The sequence below is a fragment of the Vitis riparia genome, chromosome 13 (assembly GCF_004353265.1).
Source record: "Vitis riparia cultivar Riparia Gloire de Montpellier isolate 1030 chromosome 13, EGFV_Vit.rip_1.0, whole genome shotgun sequence".
NCBI classification, from domain to species: domain Eukaryota; kingdom Viridiplantae; phylum Streptophyta; class Magnoliopsida; order Vitales; family Vitaceae; genus Vitis; species Vitis riparia.
Window position 1 is genome coordinate 3,466,587 of NC_048443.1, and position 12,618 is coordinate 3,479,204.

The following is a 12,618-nucleotide window of genomic DNA, read 5'->3' on the forward strand; positions in this document are numbered from 1 at the left end:
ATGAGTTTTATGCAAGGATGAAAATATCGGTAATCACGAATATATCGGATATATCGGAGATATATCGGCGGATATTCTAGAAAAAAATATCGATAGACTTAAAATTATTAAAAACTCATAGAAATGCAAGGAAAACCTCATAATAATATAATTAGAAGTATAATGGACATTTTAAAGTTGTTTTATTGAAAAATTTGATATATATATATATATATATATAATTTGCGATATTAGATATAATTATATCATGTTGATCTATAAAAAATGTTAATTTTGTAATTGTTCTCATTATAAAGTCACATAAAATACTTTATTTCATTAAATATCAATAATTTGTACATATTAAATTCATTAAATAAACATATTTCATATTCAAAATATACTAGTTCATGTTAATTAAATTAATTAAATAATCTAGCATGCTAATTAAATTTAATTATATAATTTAGCTAAGTTAACTAGTTTAATTTAATTCTAAATGTGAAAATAAATCACAAATAATCATCTAAAATAAACATATCAATTTATAATTAAATAATCAAATTAACTTAAGTTAATTCAATAAAAATATAAAAATTAATTACAATTGAATGTAAAAATAGCATTAAATCATCCATATTGCAAACATACTAATTAATTGAAAATACATGAGCTAATTACAATTGCAAACAAAATTAATTACAATTTAAATTAAATATACCTTAAAATGATTAAATAATTGAGCAACCTTAATAAAAATTGGGTAATGAGAGAGCAAATGAAGAATGAAAGAAAAAATGGATGAAATAGATGAAATTTGGGCCAAAATAGCCGTTGGAACATTAATTTACCATTGAAAATCAATTTTGGCCGTTGGATCAAAATCTGGGAGCAATCTGGCCGTTGGATTGCCATATTACCATTGGAATCACATCTAGGCCGTCGGATCAACACAGATGTGATTTGGGCCGTCAGATCACGTTGCATGAAGGAGGGGAAATATCACAAAAAAATCAGCGATATATCTTCGATATATCTCCGATATATCGCCGATTTATCACCGATATTTTGTCACCAGAGGTGATTTTTTCAAAATATCTCCGATATATCTCACGGAACCAATATATCGCTGATATTTTGGCGATATTTATGGAAATATCTCCCCTTCGATTTTTCTTCACGAAATATCGTGTCGACCCCTCCCGATACACGATATATCGGCGATATATCGCCGATATATCCCGACATTTTCCTCCTTGGTTTTATGGGGAGGTGTCTAGTTCTTTCAGGCCTTTTCCATCCTTGGAGTCTCTTACCTTTGAGGGTATGCTAAGTTGGGAATTTTGGTTTCCTTTTAGCAATAGGGACGCAGGAGCACTTCAACCAATGTTTCCCTGCGTTGTTGAGCTAAATATATGGAAATGTCCCAAGCTAAGCTTTGAATTAATTCATCCTTGCCTTCCTTCCATTGTAAAGCTTGATGTTCGTGGATGCCCAAACATACTCCTTTATTTTGAGTTTCCTTTTCTTCGTGAATTAAAAAGTAACTGATATGATAGGGTGGAGGCGCGGAATTCACATTGACCTCCACTCACCGCACTCACCAAGTTAACAGTTCAGAAAATTCCAGAGCTTTCTCGTGTGGGTGAACGGCTGCCTTTGGAAGTTGAATACTTGGAAATAAGCGATTGTGCCAGCCTGGAAGAGCTGCCAAATGGATTGCACCGCCTCCAATCTCTTAAAGAGCTGAGAATTCGCCACTGCCCCAGGCTCGTGTCATTTCCAGAAACGGGTTTGCCGCCTGTGTTAAGAGTTCTTGTGCTATATGCTTGTGAGGATCTGAAGCTGATACCTGATGGAAGATATAACAGCAGTTTGCATTTCCTGGAAAGGTTGGAGGTGCGGAATTGTCCATCTCTTGTTTGCTTTCCTGATATGCTACCCAGCACATTAAAACAACTGGTGATTAGAGGTTGTATAAATTTGAAGGCTCTACCTGATGGAATAATGCAATCTAGCGCTAGCAGCAGCAGCAGCAGCAGTGGCATTTCTCATCTCGAAGTCTTGGATATAAGAGGATGTCAATCTCTTAAAACCATCCCAACGAGCAACTTTTCTTCCTCTCTTAAGCGACTTGAGATTTGGAACTGCGAGCTTTTAGAGCCAATTTCAGGGCAGATGTTGTGCAATAATGCAGCACTTGAATATTTATGTATGTGGAATTATCCAAATCTGAGAACACTTGTAGGGTGCCTTGACAGCCTCGCTAATCTCATTAAACTGGAGATAGTAGATTTCCCTGGACTTGAGTTCTTCCCAAAAAGTGGCTTGCCGAACGCCAACCTCAAAGAGCTCTGGATTGAAAATTGCAAGAATCTTGGGTCCTTGCCTCCTCAAATGCAAAATCTCACATCTCTTCAAGAGCTGCACGTGAGTCGTTGTCCAAGACTTGTGTCCCTACCAGAAGGGGGTTTGGCCCCCAATCTAACGTCACTTCGGATTGAAGATTGTCAGAATCTTCAGACCCACCTATCTGACTGGGGCCTGCAAAGGCTCACCTCTCTTAAAACATTCGGAATTTCTGACGCATGTCCAGATGTGGTTTCCTTTCATGAAAATGAGCGCCCACTTGTTCTTCCTAGGAATCTAGCCAAGCTTTACATTCGTAGACTCAAGAATCTGGAATCTCCAGCATTCCTGGGTCTCCAAAACCTCAACTCTCTCGAAGTGCTATGGATCGAGGATTGTCCCAACTCCAGTCTTTTTTGCCAGAGGAGGTACTGCCTGCGACACTTTCAAGGCTCACGATTTTTCAGTGTCCTATTCTAGAACGAAGATGCTGGAACGAGAAAGGAGAAGATTGGCCCAAGATTTCCCATATCCCCCGGATTTTGATAGTTTATACTATGGAGTCAACTATATCAATTCATACCGAATCCAGCTTTCCCTGCTTTAGGTACACCTTCTTAATTACAACTCACGGCTCTCTTGGTCATCTGCTTGGTGCCATTTTCAATTTTACATGTAATAAGGTTTGCTTATTCTTATTTTAGAACACTTCTTAGGCACCTTCCACTTTTCTCTGGATTTATTCTCTTATTAGACATCTTCAATTTTATGCTCATATTCTGAATGCCAGTTCAATTTTATTCAGTACGAAATTTTTTGCAGTATGTGTTGGAAAAGGAAAGAGAAAGAATTGTAACAGCAACCTGCGTGTCCTTGAAACATTGACAACATGGAAATGTCCGTCTCCAGTTTGCTTTCCATGTGAACTACCCAGCACCATGAAACGGCTGGTGATCAAGGTTGATAGAGGAAATTCTCATTCTCAGTTCCTTTTGGATGGAAATTTCCCTACGCTCTTAAGTGAATTGAGATTTTGGACTAACTTTGCTCCTTTTGACAGCAGTTTCACAGGAATTTTTTCTGCCAACTTTGTTCCTCATGTTGCTGCCTCCCACAATTCCATGTAAGCATCACAGTGATCAAACTCTCGTCGGGTGAGCCAAATGCAGTTCCATGTCATTTGTATGTCATGTTTCAGATAGAATTTATTCTCTTAGTTACTAACTCACGAGGCTTCATTTCCTTTCTTTGATGATGATTGAAGGAATCAATTTTTGATGCTATGGAAGCCTCCTTCAAGGCCGGGGTCTTACCAAAGTTGTGTAATTTGAGGAGAATTCAGAATGGTTTACTCATGTCGAGGATGAGAAGATTGAAAATGTAGCTGCCACAGCAGGCAAGAATTTCATTGCTTTCTCAAAACCATTGAGGTTCCCACACTGCATTTGCTCGCTGATAGTCATGAACTATTAGTCATCCAATAGACTATTTTTTTCCTCTGCTTTTTCAATTGCATTGTCAACTATTTCCCTCCTAAAGGATGACTCTATTTGAACGGTGATAAGAAGACACTGTCATTTTCTTCTTTTCAACTGAATCATTTATATTTGTACGTGAAAATATTGTCTTCTGAAATTTCATCATTTTAAGGTCTGATAACAGAAAGCTCCGCTTATTTAGGATTTGAAGACAGGGGATCTTGAATTCCTATAGTGAGTCTCCAGAAACTCACCTCTACTGAGACTTGTCGAAGGAAGGGCTATGTGTCACACTACCAAGACTAGAAATCCAGGATTTTCTACTTATAAAACAATGGTGCTTTGAGGAGGAAGAAGATGACTAGCATCCTTTCACTCATTATTCACTTCTCCAGAGAGAAAGACTTGAAGAAGCCAGTCAATGGTCTGATGAAGTAATGGGGAGAGGTGTGCCAGCAAGGAAGTGAATGATAAGTGAAAGAGCTCTCCTTGGCTAGAAACCTGGCACTTGGTGCCCTGCTCCTCTCACTGTCTCAAATGTTAGATCTCCCATGTACACTTCTGTATACCCACCAACCTGTGACACAAAAAGGGAAAATAATGCTAAGCTTTTGGAATTTAATACTTAAATGTTCCATTCTTTTACATTAGTACATAAAAAATATTAATTTGGTAGAATTTACAATGTCCATATGTCATCCAGTTGTGGGAATTGAATGGGAGATTTGAATGCAGCTCTCTGCAGATTTCAGAGGTTTAAAGACCTGGGTTATGAAAAATTTACCTAAAGAATCAAGGGTCCTAGTTTTACTGGCACTTTGAAACTGTACATTGTGAGATTTTTTGTATGCAAATGAACCCTTAATTTATCTTCTCAAAAACATTGGTTGGACCAGAAGGAACAAGCATTGGCTCTTTTCTAAGCCAATGCTATATCAGAAGCTACCCTTCTGCTGGTGAACTTTGTTCCTTCTTTTATGGTTTTTGGTGGATGGTATGATGATTTTGGAGTCTACAATAGTTCAAAAGAAAAGCATAAGAAAGAGAGAAATGTAATAAAAACATTGGTGGATGAAGACAAAAGGAAAAGAATACCTCCCCATGAAGGAACCAAGGGCGCCATGGAGTCTTTACAGTGAGCCTCATCTTAGCATGAGATGCTAATGTTGATGTCATAAAGATCACAAAATCTATTGAGTGGTACTCAGGAACATGGATCACTATGAAGTAGCTAAAACTTTAAACAATTAGTTAAGTATCCATTTTAATACACTTCTGTTTTTTATCTTCAAAATGAGAAATTTTTATATAAAAATAAAACATCTTATGGAGAAATTAATTTTTGAATTTTTAAAATTTAAGATGGTAAATTTTTTATTATTTCAAATAACTTTTAAAATCATTACTTTTTTCATTACGAACATTTTAGAGTTTTTATAAGTTGTGTAAAAATTTTCATATTTTCCGATTACAAAAATAGAAATAGGAAATGTATCCAAATGAGCATCAATGGACCAACAATGTAAACCATATTCCCCAAAAGATGAATTTACCTATATACCCATGCACGAAGCCCATTTTCCATGAGCTTGTTGAGAAGGGAAATGATAGACTAGGGGCTATCTGTTTAGGTTTTGCTTCACTAAGTTTTTAACAAGGCAATCACAATAATAAAAATATTCTTATAGTGGACGGAGTGTTATTAAAAAATAAGATTTTGTTATATTGTGAGAACTTTTGAATGATCATCCATAATAATATATATATTTTTGTCTCCCTATAAAAAGGAAAATCTCTAATGAAATATTTATTTATTTTTCTTTATTAACATTCTATTTTCTCCTTTCTTGACTTCTTTGGTTTTATTTTTTGCAAATAGTATATATAAAAGTTATTTTTAAAGCATATTTAAAAACATAGAATATTTTAAACATATATTTATTATAAAACATATTGAACTATTTTCATAAACTGTTTTTATATTTATTATTCAAAATCGTGTTAAAAAATAATTACAAAATATGAACTTAAATACACTTTATTTTTTTTAAAAAAATGCACTGTTATTTTTGGCAATAATTAGAATTTTTTTATATTTTTTTATTGCATTAAATAAAGTAAAAGAAATATATGTAACGGGATTACATTTAGTCAAATGTTTACCATTAAACTAGCATATATGGCTGAATGGAAAGAACATGGAGGAAGATGGCAGAGGCAGCCACCTACAAGGAAACTAATTTTAATTATATTTTATTTTTTTCTATATTTTTCGTAGAATTATCAAATAAAATAAAGACATTTTTTAAGTATTTTTTTTTCTTGTTTTGTATTTTCTTAAAATCAAACATAATTAAAAAATAAAAAGAGAAAAAATAATAAAAAATGAAAAATAAATTTAAAAATATGTTACTTCAAATTCATTTCATTTATTTTAACTCATTCGTATAAGGATTAACTAATTTGAAAATATATAAATTTTTAACAAATTTTAATTACATTTCATTTTCTTTAAAAAATTTTATAAAACAAGGAAAAAAAAATTATTTTCTTTACCATTTTTTTTTTTTTTACTATTTTTCCATAATCCAACATAACCTAAAAATATTTCATTTTAGTATATTGTCAGCTTAGACTTCTTCGATATAAGCAGTATTGAGATCTCGGGAGAAAGAAACCGACCCTTCTAATATAACTTCGGTTGCCTCTTCACCTATTCCTGATTCCCCCTTTCTACAAAGAGAACAATGGTTGTGGGAGAGATCTTTCTCACTGCATTCATAAACGTAATGTTTAACAAGTTGGCTTCAACTGAATTCTTCGACTTTGTTGGCCGAGAGGAACCTGAAGAAAACGTTGCTGATAGTTCAGGCAGTGCTCAGTGATGCGGAGGAGAAACAAGTAACGGCGTCAGCTGTGAAATTGTGGCTGGAGGATGTTAGAGATTTGGCTTATGACATGGATGACTTACTGGATGCCATCGCCACCGAAGCCTTGCGACGGAAGCTGATGGCCGATGGATCTGAAGCTACCACAAGTAGTACGGCTGTACGAGCTCCCATCCCTGCTTGTTTTCCTATTTCTTTGAATACAACCGCTTTGATGTTTAGTGTTAGGATGGGATCCAAGATAGAGAAGATCACCAACAGAGTGCAAGAGATTGCAAACCAAATAGGAGGTCTAAGATTGCTAAGGAATGCTGGAGGAAGCTCCAATGCAAGAGAAACAGTACTGCCAACGACTTCTCTGGTAGATGCCCCTCGTGTTTATGGCAGGGGCGACGATAAAAGGGCAATTCTTAACCGGTTGCGAAATGATGAAGCAAATGAAAATGAAATCTGTGGTATGCCAGGTGTTGGCAAGACTGCTCTCGCTCAGTTGGCATTCAATGATGGTGAGGTGAAAAAGCATTTTGATCCGAGAGTTTGGATTTCTGTGACCTATGATTTTGATGTTATGAGAGTAACCAAAACAATTCTGCAGTCTATCGCTTCTAGTTTTCGGGATGTGGATGATCTAAATTTACTTCAAGTATCACTCAAAGAGAACTTGGCCGGGAAGAAATTTCTGCTGGTGTTAGATGATGTTTGGGAAGAGGACTATGCTACATGGGATCTCTTTCGCTCTCCTTTAAGAGCAGGTGCAAGAGGCAGTAAACTTATTGGAACAACTCGTAGTCAACGGGTTACATCAATAATTGGAGGCTTTGCAAGAGTTGCCCGATGATGATTGCCTACCTATACTTACCCACCATGCATTGGGAACAAGAAACTTCGATAACCATCCACACCTGCGAGTAATTGGTGAGAAAATTGTAAGAAAGTGTAAAGGTTTGCCTTTGGCAGCAAAGGCCCTCGGGGGTCTGTTGCGCACTAAATCAAATTGCGAGGAATGGGCAGAGATATTAGGCAGCAACATCTGGGATTTGCCAAAAAAGGAGTGTGGCATTCTTCCAGCTCTAAAGCTTGGCTATCACCATCTTCCTCCCCACTTGAAGCAGTGTTTCAGTTATTGCTCAGTATTTCCCAAGGGTTATGAATTTGATAAGGATGAGTTGCTCCTTATATGGATGGCAGAGGGTTTACTGGAACAACCTACTGGAAATAAGCAAATGGAAGATTTAGGTCGTGAATACTTTTGTGAGTTGTTATCAAGATCACTTTTCCAGCCATCAAGTAGCAATGTATCAAAGTTCACCATGCATGATCTCCTCAACGACTTGGCTCAATCTGTTGCTGCTGAAATATGCTTCCACTCAGAGGATCAGCCTGACAATAATGTGAGGCATGCCATTTCTGAAAAGGTTCGTCATTCATCATTCACCCGTCATATGTATGAAATCTTTGAAAATTTTGAACCCGTTCGTAAAGCTAAGTATTTGAGAACATTTCTTGCATTACCAATTCATGCATCGGATATGAATTCGGGTTGCTACATATCCACTAAGGTGTTGCATGATCTTTTAATGAAAATGAGATGCTTATGGGTGCTATCTTTGAGTGGTCATCGGATATATGAGCTACCAAATTCGCTTGGTGATTTGAAGCGTTTAAGGTATCTTAATTTTTCATACACATTAATTAAATGGCTACTTGAATCAGTTTGCTATCTTTATAATTTATAAACATTAATATTACGTGGATGCAAGAGTCTTTTCAAGATTCCCCTTCCACTTTGTGTCATCTTCTAATTACAAGTAGATTCTCATTGGGATCGTGTTAGTGACCTATAAAAGCAAGTCACCCTTCTCTCTATACATGAATACCAATTTTTCAAAGAATTTTTCAGAGAGTTTTTCAGGGAGTTTTTTTCATACATCATTTTGGAGGAATTTATTCAAAACCCAAGTTGTACATATCTCGCTTACAGAGTGCATCCAAGGCGAGATAGGCATTGGGAACTTAATCAACCTTCGGCATCTTGATCTTATTGATACTGATGAGTTAGAGGAGATGCCTTCCCAAATATGTAAACTAGGATCCTTACAAACATTGTCAAAGTTTATTGTTAGTAAAGGCAGTGGGTTGAGAATACGGGATTTGGGGAATTTGTCTCAACTTCTAGGGAAGCTGTCCAATTTGGGGTTGCAGAATATGGTGAATATGAAAGAGGTAATGGATGCAAAGTTGAAGAATAGACACAAGATTGAGGACTTAACAATGGAATTGGGTTATGTGGATGCACAAAATGAAACATTAACTGAGATGCTGAAACCGTACCTCATCAAAATCTGAAAAAGCTCACCGTTCAATGGTAATGGGGATTCAAATTCCCTTCTTGGATAGGAGATCCCTCATTTTCATCAATGGTGCAACTAAGTCTCAGTGATTGCCGAAATTGCAGAACATTACCACCTCTTGGGCGACTAACCTCACTTAAAGTCTTACACATCTCAAGCATGTATAAAGTAGGAATAGTGGATGATGCGTTTTATGGGGAGGTGTCTACTTCTTTCAAGCCTTTTCCATCCTTGGAATCTCTAACATTTGGGAATTTTGGTTTCCTCTTAGCAATAGTGATGCAGAAGTTCAAACACTATTTCCTAGCCTTGTTGAACTGAAGATATCGCAATGCCCCTTGTTACACTCTGAATTAATTCATTCTTGCCTTCCTTCCATTGTAAAGCTTGATGTTCGTGAATGCCCACATACACTCCTACGTTTCGAGTTTCCTTTCCTTCGTGAATTAAATGTAACTGATATTATGGGGTTGAGGAGAGGGCTTCACATTTACCTCCACTCACTCAACGCACTCACCAAGTTACGAATTGAGGCAATTCCAAAGCTTGCAAGGATAGGTGAATGGCTCCCTTTGGAACTTGAATATTGGGAAACATACAATTGTGCCAGCCTGGAAGAGCTGCCAAAGGGATTTAAGCGCCTCAAATCTCTTAAAGAGCTGAGAATTGGCCACTGCCCAAATCTCGTGTCATTTCCAGAAACGGGTTTGCCGCCCACGTTAAGAGTTCTTGTGCTAAATGATTGTGAGGGTCTGAAGCTGCTACCGCATGGAAGATACAACGGCAATTTGCATTTCCTGGAAAGGTTGCACGTGTGGAATTGTCCACCTCTGGTTTGTTTTCCAGATGAGTTACCCAGCACACTTCAACTGAAGATAGGAGTTTGTACAAATTTAAAGACTCTACGGGATACAATAATGCAAGCTAGTAGCAGTGGCAGCGGCAGCGGCACCAGAAGCATTTCGCATCTTGAAGTCTTGAAGATAAATAGATGTCCATCTCTCAAAACCATCCCACAGGACAACTTTCCCCCCTCTCTTAAGCAACTTGAGATTTGGAACTGCGAACTTTTAGAGCCAATTTCAGGGCAGATGTTGTGCAATAATGAAGCACTTGAATGTTTGAAGATGTGGAATTATCCAAATCTTACAACACTAGAAGGGTGCCTCGACAGCCTCACGCATCTCATTAAACTGGAGATACTTGGTTGCCCTCGACTCGAGTTTTTCCCACTAAATGGCTTGCCCAACGCCAACCTCAAAGAGCTCTGGATTGAAAACTGCGAGAATCTTAAGTCCCTGCCTCCTCAAATGCAAAATCTCACATCTCTTCAAAATCTGTACGTTCGTTACTGTCCAAGCCTTTTGTCCCTGCCAGAAGGAGGTTTGGCCCCCAATCTAACATCACTTCGGATTGAATATTGCCAGAATCTCCAGACCCGCCTATCTGACTGGGGTTTGCATAGGCTTACCTCTCTTAAAGCATTCCGAATTTCTGGTGCATGTCCAGATGTGGTTTCCTTTCGAGAAAATGACTGCCTACCTCTTCCGAGGAGTCTAACCTGGCTTTCCGTTAATGAACTCCAGAACTTGGAAAATCTGGCATTCCTGGGTCTCCAAAACCTCAACTCTCTCAAAGAGCTATTGATCTCAGATTGTCCCAAGCTCCATTCCTTTCTGCCAGATGAGGGACTGCCTGCAACACTTTCAAGGCTCGAGATCAAGAAATGTCCTATTCTAAGAAAAAGATGCTTGAAGGAGAAAGGAGAAGATTGGGCCAGGATTGCCCACATCCCCCGCATTGAGATATTTTATTGATTCATGCATTCCACTATATCAATTCATGTGGAATGCTGCTTTACCTGCTTCAGGTACACCTTCCCATTTACAACTCACAGCTCTTCTTCATCTGCTCTGTGCCATTTTCACTTTTAGTGTAAATGGAAATTCCACTCTAATGTGAAGGAATGACAGGAAAGAAGCTGCAACTGAAATCCTGAGTCCCCAAATGTGGATCAGCCCATTCATAGTTGCTCATATATCCCTCGAATGGAAGTGTACTGCTGAATTAGAATGAGTTCCAAGCTCAGAATAGATTCTCCTTAGTCTGCAGAGATTTACTTCCTTCTCTCGCATCATTACTATGGTGCGCCTATTCATATTTTAAAACACTTCGTAGGCACCTTGAATTTTTCTCTTGAAATATTTTCTTATTAGACATCTTCAATTTTATGGTTATATGCAGAAGGCCACTTCCATTTTATTCTATTTGAATTTTTTTGCATTATGTGTTGGAAAAGGAAAGAGAAAGAATCATAACAGAAACCTGAGTGCCCTTTAAACATTGGCACACAGGTTGATAGAGGAAAGCTCATTCTCAGTTCCTTTTGGATGGAAATTTCCCTCCGCTCTCAAGCCCTTCTCTCAGCTGTGAATCACCACATCCATCCCAAAGTTGCACCACTTCACTGTTTACCAGGGCTTTCCTAAAATCATTACAGATTGAAGATTGCAAGAACCTCAGGGTGCCTCGATCAGAGTGGAGCCTCCACAGCTTGATCTCTCCTGCAGCATTCCGCACTTGCAATCAATATCCCAATGTGGTTTCCTTTTCAGGTGATGAGTCCCTGCTTTGGCATCCTACAACTCTGACCTTGATTTTCTTTGTTAAAGTTCAGATGGCTTGATGGGCCAATGCCTACAAGTTGAGATTTGCTTATGTGCTCTGTCAAAACCTTCCATTCCCTTGTCAAGGTCTGTCTGTATACATGTTCACTTTTCACACCATCCTTCTCAAAACAAATACTTTTTTTTTTATCAATAATTCAAATTACTTCACAATTCCTGCTAGATCTTCACTCTTAATTGACCAAGGGGTGCCTTTTGACAGCAATTTTGCAGGAATTTTCTCTTCCAACTTTGTTCCTCTTGTTGCTGTCTCTCACAATTCTATGTAAGCATCAGTGGTTGCTTATTTCCAAATTCAATTTAAAATAGCAACATAAATTGAAATCACATACAAGCTCTTTCCCTTCTTAATTTATGTCCTTTTATATGTTTGAGATTGCGGAATTGTATCATGAACATCACAGTGATCAAACTCATGTCAGTAGAACCAAATGCAGTTCCATGTTTTGAATTAAGGTGAGATGTGTTTAAAAGCTATGTCATTTGTATGTCATGTTTCAGATATAATTTATTCTCTTAGTTACTAACTCACGAGACTTTATTTCTTTTCTTTCTTTGATGATGATTGAAGGAATCAATTTTTGATGCTATGGAAGTCTCCTTCAAGGCTGGGGTCTTACCAAAGTTGTGTAATTTGAGGAGAATTCAGATTGGTTTGAGAAGATTGAAAATGTAGCTACCACAGCTGGAAAGAATTTCATCACTTTATCAAAACCATTGACGTGCACACACTGCATTTGCTGACTGGTAGTCATTAACAATTAGTCATCCGTTTGAATTGCTAATAAGATGGCACCGTCAGTTTCTTCTTTTCAACTAAATCATTTATATTTATACGTGAAAATATAGTTTTCTGAAATTTCATCATTTTAAGGTCTGAAAACAG

At 37.3% G+C, this 12,618-nt stretch overlaps 2 long non-coding RNA genes across 3 annotated transcripts; both read left to right on the top strand.

Annotated features, from left to right (window-relative positions):
• Positions 1–2,886: 2,886 nt before the first annotated feature.
• Positions 2,887–3,987, top strand: LOC117927997. Of its 2 annotated transcripts, none has more exons than XR_004653464.1 (4): positions 2,887–2,935; positions 3,151–3,287; positions 3,389–3,482; positions 3,593–3,987. It is a non-coding gene; the product is annotated as an uncharacterized LOC117927997 (long non-coding RNA). The 2 variants fall into 2 exon arrangements; XR_004653465.1 differs by having other exon boundaries at positions 3,392–3,482.
• A 7,390-nt stretch (positions 3,988–11,377) lies between these two features.
• On the top strand, positions 11,378–12,472 carry LOC117929275. The gene is made up of 4 exons (XR_004653726.1): positions 11,378–11,660; positions 11,935–11,997; positions 12,108–12,188; positions 12,304–12,472. It is a non-coding gene; the product is annotated as an uncharacterized LOC117929275 (long non-coding RNA).
• The last annotated feature ends 146 nt before the right edge of the window (positions 12,473–12,618 follow it).